This window comes from Mastomys coucha, unplaced genomic scaffold (genome assembly GCF_008632895.1).
Source record: "Mastomys coucha isolate ucsf_1 unplaced genomic scaffold, UCSF_Mcou_1 pScaffold8, whole genome shotgun sequence".
Classification (NCBI taxonomy): Eukaryota; Metazoa; Chordata; class Mammalia; order Rodentia; family Muridae; genus Mastomys; species Mastomys coucha.
The window spans coordinates 54,378,172-54,399,278 of record NW_022196914.1 but is presented as its reverse complement, the minus strand read 5'-3'; the positions used below and the strand labels follow the sequence as shown (position 1 = coordinate 54,399,278).

The window sequence follows — 21,107 nt, the reverse complement described above, 5'->3', positions numbered from 1 at the left end:
CCTTTCGTCTTCTATCCTCAGTTCATCCCATGAGTAAGAGAAACATTCGTCAGAGATGAATCTGGCCTTTCTCCAGGGCTTGTCTCTCAAGCCTGTCACTCTAGAGAATATTCTAGAAGTTCCTAAGGGCAGAGGAAAATGGGACTGAAAAATGTGCTTAGAGCTGCCACTAGAAACCAGCAGGCTGTGATCATGAGGTAGGTTCTGATAAGTTAATTCTCCACTGGTGAAATGAGCCAACGCAAACCAGATTAGAAAAATATTAAATGCAAGTTTTGGGAAGCTGCTCTCAGGTGAACTCCCTGGCCCCAAGGACAGAGGCCAGGAAAGTAAGTCATCAAGGATAGGAAGAGAGAGGGGCAGGGGCAGGGGAAGAGAAAGAAAGAGCATGCCCAGAGAAAAGAGGAGGAGGAGGAGGAGGAGGAGAAGGAGGAGGAGGAGGAGACAGCAGGAGGAGGAGATGGGGAAGAGAGAGCAGGAGGAGGAGAGGGGGAGGGGAGGGAGGAGGAAGAGAGACCAAGCTTCTGGAGGAAGGGCAGCCCAGCCCCTGGGTTGGGGGCAGGGCAGGCCAGGTGGGGACTGAGGAATGCTGGTGGAACCTGGAGGCCAGATCTGCTTTGATATGCAACTTTGTCCTCTGTCCCAAGGTCTAAAAACCAAACAGCTATCAGGTCCCTTTCTTTCTTTGTCAGTTTTCCTCAGAAAGGGTCATTTTGTGGCCTGTTTTGAGAAAAGCTTTCTTTCCCAGTTCCAGAATGAGAGATTAATACTGAAACCATGAATACAGTGTTCTGCTCTGTTTCTGGGATTAGTCCAAACCTTTGCTTGCATTATAACCCTTTATGCACTGTTCTGTACCAAATGTCCAAATGTCGTGCACTCTTTCCCTAAGAGGTATAGACGGGTTGTGGGCATTCTGGCTTGAACTGTACTTCCCTTGAAGCTGGGGGAGATCATATGAGCAGACCTGCTAGGTGGTGGTAAATCCCAGGTCATCCCTCAGATCAAACCCCTCAGGACAGATCTACCACCTCAGCTTTCCTTCGTCTTCTTTGTAGGCTGAGTTGGTGGAAACTGAAGGTCTAACCTACCCACCAGCCCAGAGTGACTGTCCCAGGAAGTTTCAGGACAGAGAGCTAGTCCACTGCTCCTTAGTTCACTCCATTCTGAGGATCTTCACTGGCAAGTTCATGCTGTTCTAGCATGCTTCAAACAACCCTCCAGGCATTTCCATAAGCATTCTGAAGCTGAGAACTGTGTCATTTCTAGAGAACGTTAATAGCAACACTGGAATTCAAATCCAGGTATCTTCAACAATCTATGATGATTAAAGGTCAGAACTTGGTAGAGTGGATTGAGGGCTGATTGAGGGTAAAACACCCTTTATTATTTCCTTTCTAAAGAGAAAGTTGCTTGTACCTCATTAGCACCCCCCCCCACACACACACACATACACACACTCCCCATTTCTAGCTTGCTGACTTGGCCCGTGAGCCTTTTCTGTGTGGCTGGAAGAAAATAGAGTCCACATCAGCTCCAACTCAGAGCACTGGGGCTTGGTTTCCCACAGAAAAGACTGAGTCCTTGCCCATATCTTTACCATCTATTAGATACTGGAGAGACCTTGGGTCTGTTGCCTTCTCTGTGGATCATTGTTGAAGCCCAGGGATGGGCAAGGTGGTGTAACTGGTCGTTTCAAGAGAACCACAGGGAAGGGATAGGAGGCCTGAGAAGCTGTCCATAGGAAGTGGAGAGGAGTATGTGGGAATCAGGAAGGGGTGCTAGTTTAAAAATGGAGATCCAGTGTGCAGGTGCTACATCATGGAAAGGAGCTCACATAGTACACAGGGCTTGTTTTTGAAAACACTACCTATATGTTATTATAGTCTTGGATCCTCTGTGGAGTACTGCCTGTGCTCCTTGATCTACTTCTTTATTCAAAACTTTTCTAGAGCATAAGCTATTGGTGTTCTGTTCAGGAAATTCTCCCTTGTGCCCATTGCTAGAGGCTCCTCCCCACTTTCTTTTCTATTAGTTTCAGTGTATCTGGTTTTATGTGGAGGTCAATCACAAAAGAACACACATGGTATGCACTTACTGGTAAGTGGATATTAGCCCGGAAGCTCGGAATATCCAAGATACAATCCACAAATCACAAGAAACTCGAGAAGAAGGAAGACCAAAGTGTGGATACTTTGATCCTTCTTAGAAGGAGGAACAAAATACCTATGGAAGGAGTTGCAGAGACAAACTATGAAGCAGAGACTGAAGGAAGGACAATCCAGAGACTGCTCCACTTGGGAATCCTTCCCATATTCAATCATCAATCCCAGACACTATTGTGGATGCCAGCAAGTACTGGCTGACAGGAGCCTGATATAGCTGTCTCCTGAGAGACTCTGACAGTGCCCAACTAATACAGAAGTAGAGGCTCACAGCTATCCATTGGACTGAGCACAGGGTCCCCAGTGAAGGAGCTAGAGAAAGGACCCAAGGAGCTGGGGTTTGCAGCCCCTTAGGATGAACAACAATATGAACTAACTAGTACCCTCAGAGCTCCCAGGGACTAAACCACCAACCAAAGAACACACATGGTGGGACTCATGGCTCCAACTGCATATGTAACAGAGGATGGACAAGTTGGTCATCAATGGGAGGAGAGGCCCTTGGTCCTGTGAAGGTTATATGCTCCAGTGTAGGGAAATGGCAGGGGCCAGGAAGTGGGAGAGGGTGGGTTGGTGAGCAGGGGGAGTGGGGAGGGAACAGGGTTTTTATTTTATTTTTTTTCCGGAGGGGAAACCAGGAAAGGAGATGTCATTTGAAATGTAAATAAAGAAAATGTCTAATGAAAACAAAACAAAACAAAACAAACTCTTCTAGAAAGTCGTGGCAGCTCGCTGGCAATCATGGCCTCTAGGGGATCTGAGCAGTGTTAGGTGGACAGCCTTGTCCCAGGGACCCCTAAGTCACTGATTTATGAAGGAGTGAGATACTTGCACACAGCTATGAGGATCTGGGTGCTCTCCCTGTGTAGGAGTTATACACATATCTAACTTTCTGCCTCCAAGTTTTCTCTCTGGAGACCAATGTTTGTTTTCTTGACAATCCCTTTACAAGATGGGAAGACTAACAAAATACACACACACACACACACACACACACACACACAGAACCAGGTGTGCTCTTCTCTCAGCCCCTCAGGGTGCAGAGGTGTTGGCTCTGCTTTCAGCTCAGTCAATGCACTTGGAGACCAACGGCCTATCTGCCCTTGCATAGGCATGAGATTCACCGTCTATAGATGCCAAGGAGGAAGATGGCCAGAACTATTCAGCTGGGAAAGCATCTATCACTTGTTCCACTTGTGACTTCTCTAGGAATTTGTGAGCCAGTGCTTACACAGTGCTTGTGAGCCAGTGCTAAGACAGTGCTTGTGACCCAGTGCTAAGACAGTGCTTGTGAGCCAGTGCTAAGACAGTGCTTGTGATCCAGTGCTAAGACAGTGCTTGTGACCCAGTGCTAAGATAGTGCTGTGAGCCAGTGCTAAGAAAATGCTTGTGACCCAGTCCCAAGACCTTTCTGTCTTTGCATTAAAAATAGGGGCTTTTAACTTTGACATAAAAATTAAATCCACAGTAAAAACATACATTTTACATTGACCTGGCACACAATAGAGGTGAAAGTGCATCTTGAAAAACGCTTGTTAACTCATATCCTGTATGCTGTACTCTGAGATGTTCTTTTTAATTTTATTTTATTTTAAAAGATTGCTGGGTACATCTACTAATCATTTCACAACAGGGTACAAGCACCAGTTTGGAGAGAGCAACATGCAAATCTTCTATGCATTTCCTCCAGAGCATCTGAACATCCTGTCTAAGGACAGACATCCTGAATGAATGAATCCTGTCATTCTAGTGAAGAGGGGTCTATAGATATACACATGACAGAGGGCTAGTATATAGGATATACAAAGAACTCAAAAATTCTATAGTAAGAAAATAAATAACCCATTTTTAAAAATGGGGCAGGGAACTAAACAGAATTCTCAAAAGGTGATATAAAAATGGGCAAGAAATATATTTTTTTAAAAAAATGTTCAACAACCTTAAGCCATCAGAGAAATGTAAATTAAAACTACTTTGAGTCATCTTACCACAACCCAAATGATTAGGATCCAAAAAACAATTGACAATATATTCTGGCATGGGTGTGGGAAAAGGGGAATTCTCACCCACTGCTGCTGTGAGTGAGAAGTAGTATAGCCACTACAGAAACTGGTGTGAAGTTTCTCCCAAAAGCTTCAGACTGATCTACTGTAAGATCCAGCTGGTTTTCTGTGTCAACTTGACACAGGCTGGAGTTATCACAGAAGGGAGCTTTAGTTGGGGAAGTGCCTCCATGAGGTCCAGCTGTGGGGCATTTTCTCAGTTGGTGATCAAGGGAGGAGGGCCCCTTGTGGGTGGTGCCATCCCCAGGCTGGAGGTCTTGGGCTCTATAAGAGAGCAGGCTGAGCAAGCCTGGAGAAGCAAGCCAGTAAGGAACATCCCTCCATGGCTTCTGCATCAGCTCCTGCTTCCTGACCTGCTTGAGTTCCAGTCCTGACTTCCTTGGTGATAAACAGCCATGTGGAAGTAAGCTAAATAAACCCTTTCCTCTCCAACTTGCTTCATGGTCATGATGCTTGTGCAGGAATAGAAACCCTGACTAAGACACCATCCTAGATATGCCCAAAGGACTCTGTACTCTACTAGAGACACTTGCTCATCTGTGTTCTCTGCTGCGCTTTCATAATAGCTAGAGGTTAGAAACGGCCTTAGATGCTCATCAACTGATGGATAAGGAAAACAAAGCACATTTACACAATGGAATGTTATCCAGCTGCTAAGAAAATGAAGTCATCATATTCACAGATAAATGGGTAAAGCTGTAGACATTCATTCAGAATGAAGTAACCAGACCTAGAAAGACAAACATTTTGTGCTTTCTCTAAACTCTCACTCACTGTGTAAGGGATAGAACCCTTGTCCCAGCTATGACCAAGTCAGCCTAGAGTTCCCCTTGGTTGTAAAAGGAGGTTGTATTATTTAACAGTTATTACCTTAGTCAGGGTTTCTATTGCTGAAATGAAACACCATGACCAAAATGTAAACTGGGGAGGAAAGGGTTTATTTGGCTAATACTTAACACTGTAGTCCATCAGTGAAGGGAGTCAGGGCAGGAACCTGGAGGCAGGAGTGGATGTAGAGGCCATGGAGGGGTGCTGTTTACTGGCTTGCTCCTCATGGCTTGCTAAGCTGCTTTCTTATGGCACCAAGGACTACCAGTCCACAGGCAGCACCACCCACAATGGGGTGGGTCCTCACCCATCAATCACTAATTTAAAAAATACTCTACAGGCTTGCATATAGCTCGATTTTATGGGGCACTTTCTTAATGGAAGTCCCTTCCTCTCAGATGACTAGCTTCATGTCAAGTTGACATAAAACCAGCCAGCACAGGTATAGAGTCGCTGAATACATTCTTCAGAGTAATGGTGACACTTGTACAATATTGTAAATGTGCTTAAATCCAGGGAATTTAATGGTATACTTAAAAAGGTTTAAAGTGATAAGATGTATTTTGTAAGAGGAACTGGTTAGATTGGATATTTCCAGGTCTGGGTTTCTGAGTCCCCTGTGGTCCAGCCTGCTCTCAATTCAACCATCAGCTGGGAACCAAGCCTTTAACATAGAAGTTGGGGTACAAGTCATATCTAAACCCTAACATATACCAATCAAATCAAGGCAATTATAATTCCCTTCTCCTTAAACATTTATCATTTCTTTGTGCTGGGAACTGGGAATTCCTTTCATTCTTCCTGGCCTTTATTCCAGGGCAGAGAGATAAGGTTGGATTGGATTTAATTCTTTTCCTCTAAATTTGGGAGCAGTCTCTTCCCTTCCTCTTGAAAAGTAGAAAAAGAGGGAAATAGGTAACAGAAACTCCCAACAAACTGAATTTTGGGACAGGTTGCTTTCTGCTGTCACAAAGGTGCGCTGTATGTCATGAGTCCCACACCTGACCCTGGGTTCCCAGTTCTTCAAGTATGAAACCTACATGGACTGTTGACTCTTTGGGGGCTCTGCAAGAGAGTGCAAACCTTAAGCAGGAGGTATTTGGAAATAAAATAATAGAGATATTTTACTTATATATATATTTTTCCTTTTCAGAAACTATGGGGAACTAAAAACTGTGCCAAGGAGCTGATTCTATTTCCCAGTTCACTCTGTCACTGGAAGTGACACCAAGGGACACTTGGAAGGCATCACAGACCTCTTTTGTAAGGCAGTAGTAACTCAGGAGGTTCTAGAGAGCACCCACCAAAGCAGACAAATGGAACCTTAGGACCAGGACCTCTTTGGTTTGAAGATGGCTGTGACACAGGTGAACAGCTACACACCACGTAGTAAATAAGCCACAAAAGCCTTCTGTGAACAGGGCTTCTCAATAATGGAGATCAGATTCCAGTGTGATAGGCTGACAACAGAGAAAGCTGTATAATGTGGCTGGTGATGTGTCCCAGCCTCAGAAAAGACCTGTCTCCTGAAACCCCAGCCTGCTATGCCATCCCCACGCGGCTCCTACAGATGAAAACACAGACTTTGTAATGATTGTTGTTTCAAGACAGGGTTTCTCTGTATAACCTAGGCTGCCTTAAAAACCTACTCTGTAGACCCTGCTGACCTCGAACTCGGAGTGCTGGGATTAAAGGTGTGCCCCGCCACCACCCAGAAAGAATACAGTTTTAATCCAGCCACCACCATTCAGGACATTACATCCTATTACAAAACAGTTCTACCATTCTTCCCTTCTCCCTCCCCCTTGCCATTATGCTTCATAGATTCATGGGTTCATGTGGGCAAGCGTATCACATGGCCATGCTGTGCTTTTATCAATATCAGGAGATGGGATGAAGACAGCTGCTGGCTTTGTGAAAATACTGCTCTTCTACAGGGATATGCTCATTTGGTCTTTGAAGCCCAGTAAATTATATCTTTCTTACTACTAAAAAAAAAAAAAGGCAACCATATAAAAGCCCTTGCAGACTCTGTTTCACTGGAGAATTTTGATGTTTTACATTTATCATTGTAAAAGCAAGAACAATTTTATAGCGTTTATGTACGAGTTACATGGAGAACAATTCGTCTTTGGGTAGGGACGAATCACTTTTGAAAAATATTATATAGCCTTTCCTTCATGTTGAAAAGTCACATACATTAAATTTGTTTAAAACAAGAAAGAAAGGTGAGGTGACACTCTCAGGTGGCCTGGATAACCATCCACAGTTAAGACCAACCACAGTTAAGGGCCAGTTCTAGGTGAGACCCATCAAAGACAATGAAAGGTCCTCACGCAGCCCCACTTGGTACCCTCTCTACTTGTATTCTTACACTCTGCAATGTTCCAAGTCTGAGCAAGCTGAGAGTCATTTATACTCTTTGACAGTCAAGAACATGGATTTCCTCTCCCAGGTATTTTATTATAAGAATTTCCAACATACAAAAAAGATGAAAACTGTACATTTTGCTAGGCACATTTCATTGTATACTTCTGTTTTAGCCACCACCCATCCCTTATATTTTTACTTTTTTTGTTTAAAATATGGAATACATGTCACAAATTAGCTGATTCTATTTCCCAGTTCACTCTGTGTTCATACCTGTGTTGCTGAAGTGACCCTCACCCTTCATTTTTTTTAATGTTTTAAATTGCAGATATATGTATTTTCATATTGATATCCTTATGTAGATCTTTCCCTCACTTTTTTGTTTTAGCCAAAAGCCCAAGAAGTAATAGTACCTGGATTATTTTCCAGGTAAAACTTACATTCAGGGAAATAAAACAGCTTCAATCATCCCATGGACACATCCATCTTGGATCCTTAGCTAAGTATGGTGGCCTCTGTTACCATGGAGACAGCTCTACTATAGGTTGGGCTCTCTCAGGGAACAGGTAGTGGGTGACAGTGGCTGAGAGTGCAGAGGAGGCCTGGAGGCCAAAGCCACTCTCACACAGCTTGGTTTTCTGACAGTGGGATCTTTTTCCAGGTTTCCCCAAACACAGTTACTCACCTGTGTGCAGGCTTCAGGACACTTCAATATGCTGCATTCTCCACCTGGAAGTTCTTTCTGATGATGAGCCCAAATCCTTCTTCCTGTTATTCCCAAGCTCTTCGCACTGGAGATGGCTCCGGGGTCTCCCTAGGAACGGCAAGCTTCATTTCTCTGTCAGTCCTCTACATTTCTCCAGATTGTCCCCCGCTTCCTCACTTCCTGCCTCCAGTTGTTCACCAACAGATAGTAGTGTCCTTTGGTGACTCCTTAATGAACTTTCCTGTAGCAAAACCAGAGGAGGCATGCTGGGCCAGCCTGAAAGGCACTGCTTTTCCAAAGGTATTCCAACTGTCTTGTGGGAATAAAAGCAACATTCTGGGGGCTAGAGAGGAAATGAATGTCTCTCCAAGCAGCTTTATCTTTCAAGCACAGCCTGGACTGTATGTCACAGAAAGTGTATGCTTTCCTCAGTAGATACTCTCTGTCCTGGGAACCATTATAGAACATAGCATCTGGCCAAAGAGCTTCGATTGCTTACAGTCACAGATAATGCACTGTTCTGCCAACTAACTCTAGCCAATTCTTGTTGTTGAAGAAGGCTGTGTAATCATGACTACATACTTCAGACTACTAGTATGGGAAGTTTTGAGGAGAATATCTTGCTGTCCAGGAACTTCTCTGAAATATCAAGCCAGGTGCAGTATCTGTCCAGGAGTCCATATTTTAATTTGGGACAAATCCAGAGCTCTGTGCATGAGGTTCCCTCCACTCTTCTATTCAAAGCCACATTGTTTTCTACAGAGAACACTGGACTGTATGGTAGCCCAGTTCTATCTGGGTCTTATCCCATCTCTCTCTTCCCCACTGATCCAAAGGAAACTGTCTTAGTTAGGGTGCAGAGACACCATGACCAAGGCAACTCTTATAAAGAACATTTAGTTGGGGCTGGCTTACAGGTTCAGAGGTTCAGTCCATTATCATCAAGGTGGGAACATGGCAGCATCCAGGCAGGCATGGGGCTGGAGAAGGAACTGAGTTCTACGTTTTGATCTGAAGGGAACCAGGAGAAGACCATCTTCAAGGCATCTAGGAAGAGGTTCTATAAGCCCACCCCCAAAGTGACACATTTTGTCCTACAAGGCCACACCTACTTCAACAAGGCCACACTTCCTAATAGTGCCATTCCCTGGGCCAAGCATATTCAAACCACCACAGAAACCCAAGTTAAAATGTATCTAAGTAAATTTTGATACCGTAAATGCTTGCATTTGGGCAGTAAAAGACCCTGCCAGCTCAGCGGGTTTACATTTTTCCAGGTTGTGTTTATAGAAAGGAAAACGTCTGGTCTAATTTTTACCAGGGCTACTTTTCCCTGCTTCCCTGGAGACTGAGAGTTAGACAGAAGCCAAATAATCAACCCGGCAAATTCACTGGATCCTCACCCTGCGTGCTTTGCTTTGCTTCCAAATCTTAGAGGTGGAAAAACCCAAGCATATATTCATGTGCGGTTTTCATGAGGGAAAAAGAGCTGCTGACACCATCCAGATGGGGACTGGGAGGTACCGGCTCCACCCAGGAGCAGGGAGTGCTCTCAGGCAGCAGAAATAAGGACCTCTGTATCAAGTCACAGTGACTCCAGTTCACTGGAACCTTAGGAGATATAAAATGCACTTGTGCTGGTCTTTATCATAGAAGTCACAAGACAAAGGCATGTCTCCAGTACACTGTGGCATTAGGAGGGGCTCTGCTGTAGCCCAAAGGATGGCTGGAATTCTGGACTCCAGGATAGCAAAGCAGAAGTGATAAAGCCTCTAAAAGGTAGAACCTAGTGGAAAGAGGTGAGGTCATCGGGAATATTAAGCCTTGGATACTTCGTTCCTTCTTAGAAGAGGAAACAAAATACCTATGGAAGGAGTTGCAGAGACAAACTATGGAGCAGAGACTGAAGGAAGGACAATCCAGAGACTGCTCCTCTGGGAATCCTTCCCATCTTCAGTCACCAAACTCAGACACTATTGTGGATGCCAGCAAGTACTGGCTGACAGGAGCCTGAGCTGTCTCCTGAGAGGCTTTGACAGTGCCCAACTAATACAGAAGTAGAGGCTCACAGGCATCCATTGGACTTAGTACAGGGTCCCCAATGAAGGAGTTAGAGAAAGGACCCAAGGAGCTGAAGGGTTTGCAGCCCTTTAGGAAGAACAACAATATGAACTAACTAGTACCCCCAGAGCTCACAGGGACTAAACCACCAACCAAAGGGTACACAAGGTGGGACTAATGGCTCCAGCTGCATAGGTAGAAGAGGATGGCCTAGTTGGTCATCGATGGGAGGAGAGGCCCTTGGCCCTGTAAAGATTCTATGCCCCAGTGTAGGGGAATGCCAAGGCTAGGAAGCAGGAGAGGGTAAGTTGGTGAGCAGGGGACGTGGGTGGGAGGCAGGGAACAGGTTTTGTTGTTGTTGTTGTTTTTGTTTGGTTGGGTTTTTTGGGAGGAGAAACTGGGAAAGGAGCTATCATTTGAAATGTAAATAAAGAAAATATCTAATTAAAAAAAAAGTCTTGGAAGGGACTAGTTGTGGCAGGTTGTTGGTTAGTTTCAGGGATGCAGAGATATACAAGGAGCAAGAGTTTTTTCATTTGTTCATCGACTTCCTAGTTTATCCGTAATCTCTTCTGGCAAATAGACTCACTGGTGGTCTTCTGTGTAGCCTCGTAACTATCAGTTGAGGCAAAACAGATGATGATGCCTAAGGTTGGACTTTCTTCTTAAACAATTAAAATTACTCTGTGTGTGTGTGTGTGTGTGTGTGTGTGCGCGCGCGCGGCACGAGCACACTCATGTGCATGCATGAGAATGCAAGGAAGTGGAAAATCAGCCAGAGTCCATTCTGTCCTTCTACCATGTAGGTTTGAGGGACTCAGCTCCAGGCATCTGGCTTGGCACCAAGTACTTTTACCTACATTTTACTGTTCCTAGTGTTGGTTTTCCTACATTGTGAGCTAAGCAACATTTTTCTTTGCAAAGTTTCATGTACTTTGTTATAGCAACAGAAAATGTGCTGTGGCTGGCTTCTTTGGGAAGAAAGAAATAGATTCACTCCTCAACATTATTGTAGAAAAGTGTTTTGTTTACTCCATGCTACAGTTGATCTACTTGATCTATTGATGCTGAGGTCAACACAGGAGTCCGGGATTGCTATCCTTTCTGGTTATTCTCTAAGAATGCTGACCTAGCCTGGTGTAAGTGCTGTGAAATTCTTCCAGAAGCAGCCAAGAGCAAGAAGGTAAGAGGCCATCTAAAGTTAATACTCTGGGTGCACCAGGGGAGGCCTGGGGAAGCTCAGCTCTCTATATCCAGTTCTAATATCATGAAACGAATGGCAAACAAAAAATAATCTTCTGGGTTGAATGCTAAAATGAGTGGAAATTGAAAGAAAGGGTAGGAGAGAGTTCAGGACAGTTTCCTGGCTTAACTGTTCTGTATGGTCAGAACATTTTCTCTGAACATGAGCAGTGTCCAGGTTTGCACCTTATGGATTGCTTGATACATGATGACTCTGACTTAGGTTAATATACTATATCTAGACACAGCTGCTTTACCTGCCTCAGCCACCTCTGGGCTCAAGAAGATCCAACCTTAAAAGAAAATATTTAGTTGTTTTTTAAATTCATTTTTATATATGTGCATATTTTGCTTACATAGACATGTATCACATGTGTTGGTTGCCTATAGAGGCCAGAAGAGGGTGGTGGATCACCTGAAACTGGAGTTACAGATGATTATGAGCTGCTATGTGGGTGCTAGGAACCAAATCCTAGTCTCCTGGAAGAGCAACCAATGTTTTTAATCATTGATCAGCCCCTATTTACTAATTTATTTAGTAAAATATGGAATGTTTCAAAATGTTATAAGTCATCCTTGAGCAGGGGTCATGGTAATCTCTGTATCATTCAGTTTTAGTATGTACTGTAAAGTTGAGATTGTTTATTTTTAATCATGTATACCTGTATGTGTATGTGCACATGAGTGTGGTGCCCATGGAGGATAGAAGGGGAACTGGATCCTGTGGCGCTGAAGATACAAGTGGCTGTGAGCTGCCCAGTGTGGGTTCTGAGAACTGAATCAGGTCCTCTGCAAAAGAAGTTTGTACTCTTAACTGCTGAGCCACCTCTCCAGCTTCAAGATCTATCTCTTGAATGAAAATCAAACCTCTGTTTTGGAGTTTTAAAACCTATGACTTTTAACTAACATTTTGTTGCTTCATGTGGTTAAAAACTGCCCCTTTCTTCTGGGTTGGCGAGTTTAAAGATGCTTAACCCAAAGATCCCTGTTCAGAATTGGTGTATCTGATCATCTCAGCTAGAAGTGCTTTATTTATTACAAAGCCCCTCATGAAAGTCTGTCTAGGTTATGGCCATAAAATGCCAAACCTTTTATTTTTTTCAAGGCAGGGTTTCTCTTTATAGCCTTGGCTGTCCTGGTACTCTCTCTGTAGACCAGGCTGGCCTCGAACTCAGAAATCCACCTACCTCTGCCTCCCAAGTGCTGGGATTAAAGGCATGCGCCACCATTGCCCGGCGCCAAGCCTCCTTTTACTTCTTTTTGAGGCATGATTTCATGATGTAGTTTATGCTGGCTCTGAGCTCCTGATGCTCTTGCCTCAGCCTCTTGAGTAGATGGATTACAGGGCTACTTCCCACGCCCAGGAATAACGGACATTTACATAGTCACCTTAGAATGTATATAGAACCTGGAGAAATGATGGTCTGGAGAGCATCTTTTATTCAGATGGGGTCACCTTTGTTTGTGGCATTTTTAAAAAAAGATTTATTTATTTTATGCATGTGAGTACACTGTCACTCTCTCCAGGCACACGGTAAGAGGTATCAGAGGCTTATGAGCCATCATGTGGTTGCTGGGAATTGAACTCAGGATCTCTGTAAGAGCAGTTAGTGCTCTTAATCACTGAGCTATCTCTCTAGCCTCTGTTCATGGCATTTTTAAAGTCTTTCCAGAGTGGTCATTAAGATGACTTGGATACAAGCAGGAAAATGTCACCTGGCTTGATAGTCATAGCGTGCTTTTTTGATCCAGTGAAATTTCTGTCTTTATGTAACATTTAACCCCAACTTTCTCTCTTTTACATCATGAACAGATGATCAAGAGGCTCTTTTGTGTATGTTAATGGTACTACCTTTTTTCCCCCTGGAAAGTCCAGAAAACTACCATCACCAGGCAACCATGGAGTCACTGCATGGGACTGGCAGAACATCCCATCCCAATTCCTTTGGGAGGTGAGTGAGTATCTGAATATCAGACATGTAAACAGATTTACAGTCAAGAGTCATCATCATAAGTCATGAGAAGTTGATTCCCATTAAGTTAGGGAGTTGTAGTTGGATCTGTCTAAGAGCTGGCACCATGTACCTATAATATAGCACTGGATTTGGTCAACATCATTTTTGGCAGCAGATCTGTGAGTGATTGATAACTGAACATTGGCCAGCCAAATTGAAGCTGGCTATTGCTAATGGGCCGAGAGATTGAATTGCTAAGATAGAAAAGAACTAATTGATATTTAAATTCCCACAAGGCATCCAACTATGGTTTTGTCTCTTCTTGGTATAACAAAATATTGGAGCTTGAGTGAATTATAAAGAACAGAAGCTTATATTTTTGGAGGGTGGAAGTCTAAGATTCAGGCAAGTGGGTCACTGTCTGGTGAAGGCTGGGTCCTGCAGTTAAGGAGATGCTGTCTCCTTGAGAGGGGACAAATGTCTTCACATGGCCAAAGTACAGAAGGACAAACAGTCCTAACTTCTTCTGTCAGCTCTTTGACGAGGCATTCTTGTGACACATGAGGCTAGCCCTGGAAGCACAGAGCCTCTAAAATCCTGGCTCTTAATTTATTGCACATTTTGGGAGAACATGGACATCCCAACCATGTAAAGAATATGAAAGACTTATCCATATTGGGTTAATGGCTGAGAAACAATCTGCCACCCCATTTCCCAATCACCCCTTATCCTGCCATCAGGTTCCATCTAGCCTCCCACCTTCAGAAACTCCTGAGTTCCAGCTGCCAAGCTTCACTTCCCCCATTCACTTCTGGGCCATCTCTCTATCCCTGTCCATGTTTGTACCTCTCCATAGTCTCCTGCCGGTTAGTCACTCCTTTCTGTATGAATCCTCAAGTGCAGGGCTCTTTGGTTGCTTTTTGTGAGGGGATCCCCCTTTTTTATAAAGAGGTTATAAGCCGAGCTTGTTCCCTTTATCAGTTTCCATCCCTGAACTCGATCTCATGTAGTTCTCCAGCTTCCTGGCCCTCCTCAGCCAGCGTGTGGGCTTCCTTCAGCTCCTCTCTTCAGAATGCCCTCCTGTGTTGACTTTGAAGCTGCAGCAGACACCTGAGGCAACAGGGTGAGTGCTTCCAGTCCACTTCCTGTTGGCTGTCGCTACCACATTTTTCTTCTCCTTCCTTGGATCTTCCCTCAGTCTGGCACTCCTTCACCCTATGCATGGCCATCTGAAATGCCAGTGAATCACAGGGAAACTTCCTCTTCAAACAGAGTTAGGAATCATAAAAAATAAAAATTTTTATTTGCTTTATTAAGTGGGTGTGAGATGCATAATGGTGCCTTCATTCTTAGCCTTGAAGATGAGTCCGTTTTGGGGGCATTAGCTGTTTGATGCTGTTGTATGATACACAGTATGTCTTCCTTCATCTCACATTCAAAGACAGGGAGATAAAGAGAAATCTTTTTGCCAAAATCATCCAAGTGTTTTATCAGTTTCCTGAGAGCCTTTCTTCTACCTTTGATATTCAAATCGTCTTCCTTTAAAGAGCCTTTGGGTCCTGTCAATTCACTCTCCTCTGCTGTGACTGCTCCAGTTTCTGCCAAATTCTTCTTAGTGAATGATTTTTCTCAGACAGACAGACAGACAGACAGACAGGCATGCATGCATGCATGTACACACACACACACACACACACACACACACACACACACACACACACACTTATAGCATTGGAGAATCAGCAGGACCAGAGGGAAGATGAGGTGGTGCCTAGGAAAGAACTGGTCTAATAAGGGCAGAGTATGTGTATAGGGATATTGTGTATAAAATGGGGGGGGGGCGAGTTTATCAGTTAACATTAAGTTATGACAACTTACTTTCCCAAGCACTAACTTTGGAGCTTAGATGGCAAACACTGGAAAAGGCAGGTTTGCTATTCCAAAGAAAGGAGATATGCCTTCCTTCCGTGTTCAGTGTGTGCCAGGCAAGATGGAGAGAAAGACTGACTGGAGCCAGCAGGGAGTTCACAGGAGCTCAGCAGAGTGGAATGTGTTGAATTGCAGAGCCAGAAAAACCTCGGAAGGTTCTCCAGGGGAGCTTACTGACATTAGTTTGACCTGGGACTATCTGGGCCAGGCTCAATCCTGTGATAAGGCAGTGATTCAGTCACACAACAATGGCAAGAGGCAGATAAGCAAGAGACAAGCATAGCAATCTGTTTAAATGCAGTTTCATGGGGTCTTCAGAAACAAGACCCTAAGGCTCACAGAAAGTAGTTCATTCTTACAGTTAGGCTTCATGTATACAAATTGATTGGACAAAAGGAATCAGATCATGAAGAAATGGAAGACAGAAAGCCATCAGAGAAAGAAAGGGGTCAGAGATGTCCTGCTTTGGACCCTTCACTTCAGCTCAAAGTAATCAGCGTGCTAAGGCACAATACTTTGAAGTACCTTTTTTTTTTTTTGAGCTCTGGTGAAGGCTCGTCAGGGTACAGCTCCCAGCTTCGAGTCCTGCTTTGCAGAAGAGTTCCTCTCCAGCCCAGATTTTGGGAAGTGACCTCTTTTTGACCCTCACTGCTGTCCATCCGGCACTTTAGCATTGGCTTGGCTGCTTTAGAAGCCTTTGCTCACACTGCCGAGTCTTTGTGGTTCTTCTAAAAGCAACACGTCCAGTTTCATGAACTGTTACAATTGAAGGTCATTTTCTTAGTGACACAATGAAAGGATGGGAGCAGAGGCTTGTCCTTTCCATAGCTGTACCCTGAACGAGAAGACGGGGAAAGTACAAAGACAGACTGGAGATCTGATGGGACCAGTCTCCAGTCCCCAGTCCCCAAGTCAGTCCTCTGGATTGCTACCTTCTGATGCTCACACCTTTGAGGGATCCCAGCTTCTAAGTGGGTGCTTGATTCAGTGGCTGACTGCTAACAGATACCTATGACAAAGTGTGTGTGTGTGGGGGGTGCATGTGCCAGCCATGTATTTCATTGCTCTGACCAATGCCTGACAGAAACAGTTTAAAGGAAAGAAGATGTAATTTCAGAGGTTTTACTCCATATCTGGCTGACTCCATTGTTTCTGGGCCTATGGTGAGACAGAAATTCATTGCAGCCAAGTGTGAGTGTGCAGGGTGGAACTAGGAAGAAGATGGGGGTGGGGGGTGTAAAGAGGGAGCAAAGGAGGGAGGGAAGGAAGGATATGCACACATTTGGGGCAAGATGCTCCCCTAAGTCATATCCCTAGTAACTTACTTTCACTGCCTCCCAAACAATGTCCACAGTTCTCCCAAAATGCGGTCAAATTATGAATCTATCAATGAGTTAATCTACCAGCTAGGAGCCAAGGCTGGGGTAGATTTCATATTCAAACAATAACAGGATGTCATTTCTAAGAGGTTAAGATATGAGTGCATGCAGTTCCAACAGGGGTACCCACATTATCCTCAGAACCCCATTCATCCAAGCCACACCTCCAGGCCAAATGCCTGCCTCATGAGAGTCCCCAAAAACAAACCACACCTCACCTCAATTCTTGGCCCTCAGAAACTGGGGAGACAATGTGTTTTTGTTTCTAGATGTGATATTGTGGTATATTATCACATATCAATAGATAATTTATATGGTAAAGTATTAATATGGGGCCATTTTCTTGATTTCTGAGGACAGTAGAGAAGAAAATTTTACAATCTCAATGATCTTGATGAGCATATGAACATCTTACACTTTTCACCAAGATGTCTGCCTTTAGTTTCCCCCCAAAGTTTACCTCCCTCAAGGATGCTGCTTGTTAACGGCAGCTGTTTGTAGTCTCCCAAACTACCCACTACCCTGTGGCAGAAGAAAAGCGTCTGAGGACAGGGGTTGATAACTAGAAGATGTTGGAAATGCACTGCCTGCTCTGCACAGCCTGTCCTTGACTTTGTAAGAACTGCCTCGGCACTGGGTATAAACTCTAAAGCCAGTACTCTGTAGGGAAAAGTCATACATGGAAAAAGCATTTGGAATACTCTGAGGGAAAGACTGGCAGAGCAGAAAGGAAAATCTAAATGTGACCAATCTGGAGACCATAAAAGGGTTTGAAGTCATGAACTGACCTGCTGGAGGAGATCCTGGGACAGACACTGGTCTGAGAGGTCTCGGTAGTGTAGAGGTTTGCCCTGCTCTGACGATGGCTCGGAGGTCCTTCCCATTCCAACAAGGCTTTCGCTGGTAACCCTGCTTTCAGAGGCCTAAGTCCTGGGAGCAGGGAGCAGCGCGAGGCTACTACAAGGGCTAAGTAAAGAGCCGCAGGTAGCAAGAGCATGGGCAAGGGCCACACTAGATCTAGGACTAAAATGTCTCCCTGAAGTAGAGAGTAGCCAGGTCACAAACAGTCAACAGATGGAACACTTTCACTGGAGTGTTTGAGGCCAACAAGTATTTCATCAAATAAGCCAGACATGAGACACTTAGGCATTTAGGGTCTTACCATGTAGCCTTGACTGGCCTAACCTAGAACTCACATATGAAAGGCATGTACTAGCATGCCAGACAAGATCTCAATGTACTCTGATGGCTGAGGATGCTGAACACTTTTATAAATATTCACAGGTTAGTTTGTATGCTGTGTGTGTGAGAGACTGTAGTGTATGCACATGTCTGTGTACATGTGTGCAGAATCCAGAAGAAGATACCAGGTGTCCTGCTCCATTACTGACATTCTGCCTTGCCCCCTTGAGACAGGATCTCTCACTGAAGATGAGGCTGGCAGCCAGTAACCTGGCAATCCTCCTGCCTCTACTTGCCACAGAACTGAGGCTGCAGAAAGGTGCAGCCACACCTGTTTTTTTATGTGGAGACTTGAAATCAGCTCCTATTGCTTGCATTGCTCTTAGCCACCATGCCAGCTTCCTAGCCCCCAAATTGCTTCTTTTTAGAACGTATCATTCAGCCCATTTATTGATAGGATAATTTTCTTTAATATCTTTTGTTTTGAAGTTCTTTTCATACCCTAGATATTAACCCCATGTCCAGTAGTTGGTACAAGCCCCTTCTCCCTACTCTGTAGTCTGCCTCTGCACCTTAGTGATGGACTCAGCCTTCAGGCAGTGTTGCCAAGGCACAGCAAGCCACTGGGTGAAATGTTATTCACACTTCAATTCTCCCTTATTCCAGGCTTGGAATAATTCTGAGCTAACATTTAAGAATAATTTATACTCATTGTATTTATATTATTACTTTCCCTTTCTTTTCTTTTTTTTTTTAAGAAAGATTTATTTATTTATTATATGTAAGTACACTGTTGCTGACTTCAGACACTCCAGAAGAGGGCATCAGATCTCATTACAGATGGTTGTGAGTCATCATGTGGTCGCTGGGATTTGAACTCAGGACCTTCAGAAGAGCAGTCAGTACTCTTAACCCAGGGCTGGAGAGATGGCTCAGCCGTTAAAGGCTAGGCTCACAACCAAAAATACTTTTCCTTTCTTGTGATGATTTTAAAAACCATTACTTGAAACTATTTCCTGGGTGAAGAATATAAATTTAGGAAGAAGTTCCATATTGTCTTCTGGCAGGGGGAGGGTCTGTCTGTGTGAATGACAGGGGTGGGCTGGCACCCTGGAGAGCTCAGAGTTGCTGGTTATCCTTAGGGACAGGGCAGCTGGACCTGTGGGCCTTGGTGATAGAGGACTCATAGAGGTGGACCCTTCTCCTTACCCTGCAGTCCTGGATGGGGGTGGCACATAGTCCCATCAAAGATGCAAAGGTATCCTTTTAATCCCTGTAGCCTTTTCATATCAAACAAGGTTGTTTCCATCAGTGAGTTGAAGCGTGAGCTAAGCTGAGTCTTTGTTTTAGCAGCAGTCCTTACAGGAAAAACTCATGCTCTCATCAAGGGGAAAAACAAATTAGCCAATGTTAAGATAAACTGAACTCCCTTTGGGGCCTGCAAGCAACACTCACTGATTGGTGACACCTATCATCCTCTCCTCTATCAGGCCCCATTCTGGAACCTTCTCTCACTCTTGGGAGCGGGGGTATCAGCCAATGCATTCTCTTTCTCTGCTGGGGGCAGGCACCAGCCTTGGTGACTACATCCATCTTCAGTCCCAAAGCATGTCACAGCATAGGCTTGCATGACTCCACCACTACGGACCTAAGATTCTATTCATTGAATGTAAGTAAGAGTCAGGTTAGTGCTGTTTAAGTGAGTGACTTGTACTTTACTCCGTTGCTTGGCTTTTTAGCTCTGTCTGGTGGATAGGCCATACCCCAGGCTTGCAGGATTCACTGATGGCACGCCAGCCTCTTGTTATCCAAGCCACTCTTGAAGTCCATGGCGGAGATCAGCAGAGTGGGTGCACAGATATTAAGTCAAACTCCTTTGGAATAAGTCGTCTCAGAATGCCTGTACTCCTTTAGGGAAATTAAAATAAAGATTAGCTGAGGCAGTAACATTTTACTTATCATCCATCTCTACTGATGCATGGCTGGAGACAGTGGGCTCAGAAGACCAGCCTGCAGAGTGGCCACTTGATTATTCTCTTAACAAGGTGTCAAGGAAGCTTCTTTGGCTGTCTTTAAGTGCTCCACTATGGCTTGCTTGAGGTTCTGTTTCAGATGTTTGAAATTCACATGGCGGTATTAGGTAAATAAGTTATTAAATGAGGCCTCCAGAGTTCAGTGATTGATCTCTGTCTGAGTTAGGGTTCCTATTGGAATGATGGAACGCCATGACAGAACGCAGCTTGCAGAGGAAAGGGGTTGATTGGTCACACTTCCACATCACTGCTTATCACTAAAGTCAAGGCAGGAACTCAAGCAGGGCAGGAATCTGGAGGCAGGAGCTGAGGCAGAGGCCATGGGTGTGTGTGTGAGGATGTCGGGGTACATGCCGATTACTGGCTTGCTCCTCATAGCATGCTCAGCTTACTTATAGAACAGAGGACCACCAGCCCAGAAGGGTACCACCCATAGTGGGCTGGGCCCTCCTCCATCAATCACTGATTTAGAAAATGCCCTTATAGGCTTGCCTACAGCCCTATCTTATGGATATGAATTTTCTCAACTGAGGCTCCCTCCTCTCTGATGACCCTAGCTTGTATCACGTTGACATAAAATCTAGTCAGCATAGTTCTTTTGGCAAATTACTTTGAGAATGGAAAACCTCTCTGATTTCCTGGTGGTCTCATATCCCAAAACCAGGGGAGCTCAGTGTTTTTTCCTCTTGTGTTTGTGTCATCCTGGGGATGGCTGTCATGGCAACCGGGTAGAGGTAAAAATAATGTGCTTGCTTCCACCTGGTTTCATAAAGCTCATGTAGCGTCTCTCTAAAGGGCAGTGGCTAGTTAACCATATTTGGCCAACATATTGGCTGGGATATTGTTAAAAAGAGTCGAACCAGAGAAAACACCGTAGCATAGTTAGAATGCCAGTCTCTCAGGGGCCAGGCATGGTGTTGGAGTCTTTTGTATCATTCCTTGGTCTCTGTCCCTAAAGGCACATATCTAGCCCCTTAACCCTTCAGGGTAACCTAGCAGCCGCATCTCAGCTTGGAAAACATAAACTGATATTTTCTCTGTGTTTAAAACAAAAACAAAAGGAAGTGAATTTCAAGGCCAGCAAGATGGCTCAGTGCTTGCTACAAAATCTAATGACCTGAGTTCAGCCTCTGAGTTCTCACATGATGGAAGGTGAGAATTGATTCCCAGAAGTTTCCTCTGACTGTCACACTC

At 44.4% G+C, this 21,107-nt stretch overlaps 1 pseudogene; it reads right to left on the bottom strand.

Annotated features, from left to right (window-relative positions):
* Positions 1 to 11,974: 11,974 nt before the first annotated feature.
* On the bottom strand, positions 11,975 to 12,068 carry LOC116083967 (annotated as a pseudogene).
* Positions 12,069 to 21,107: the final 9,039 nt, after the last annotated feature.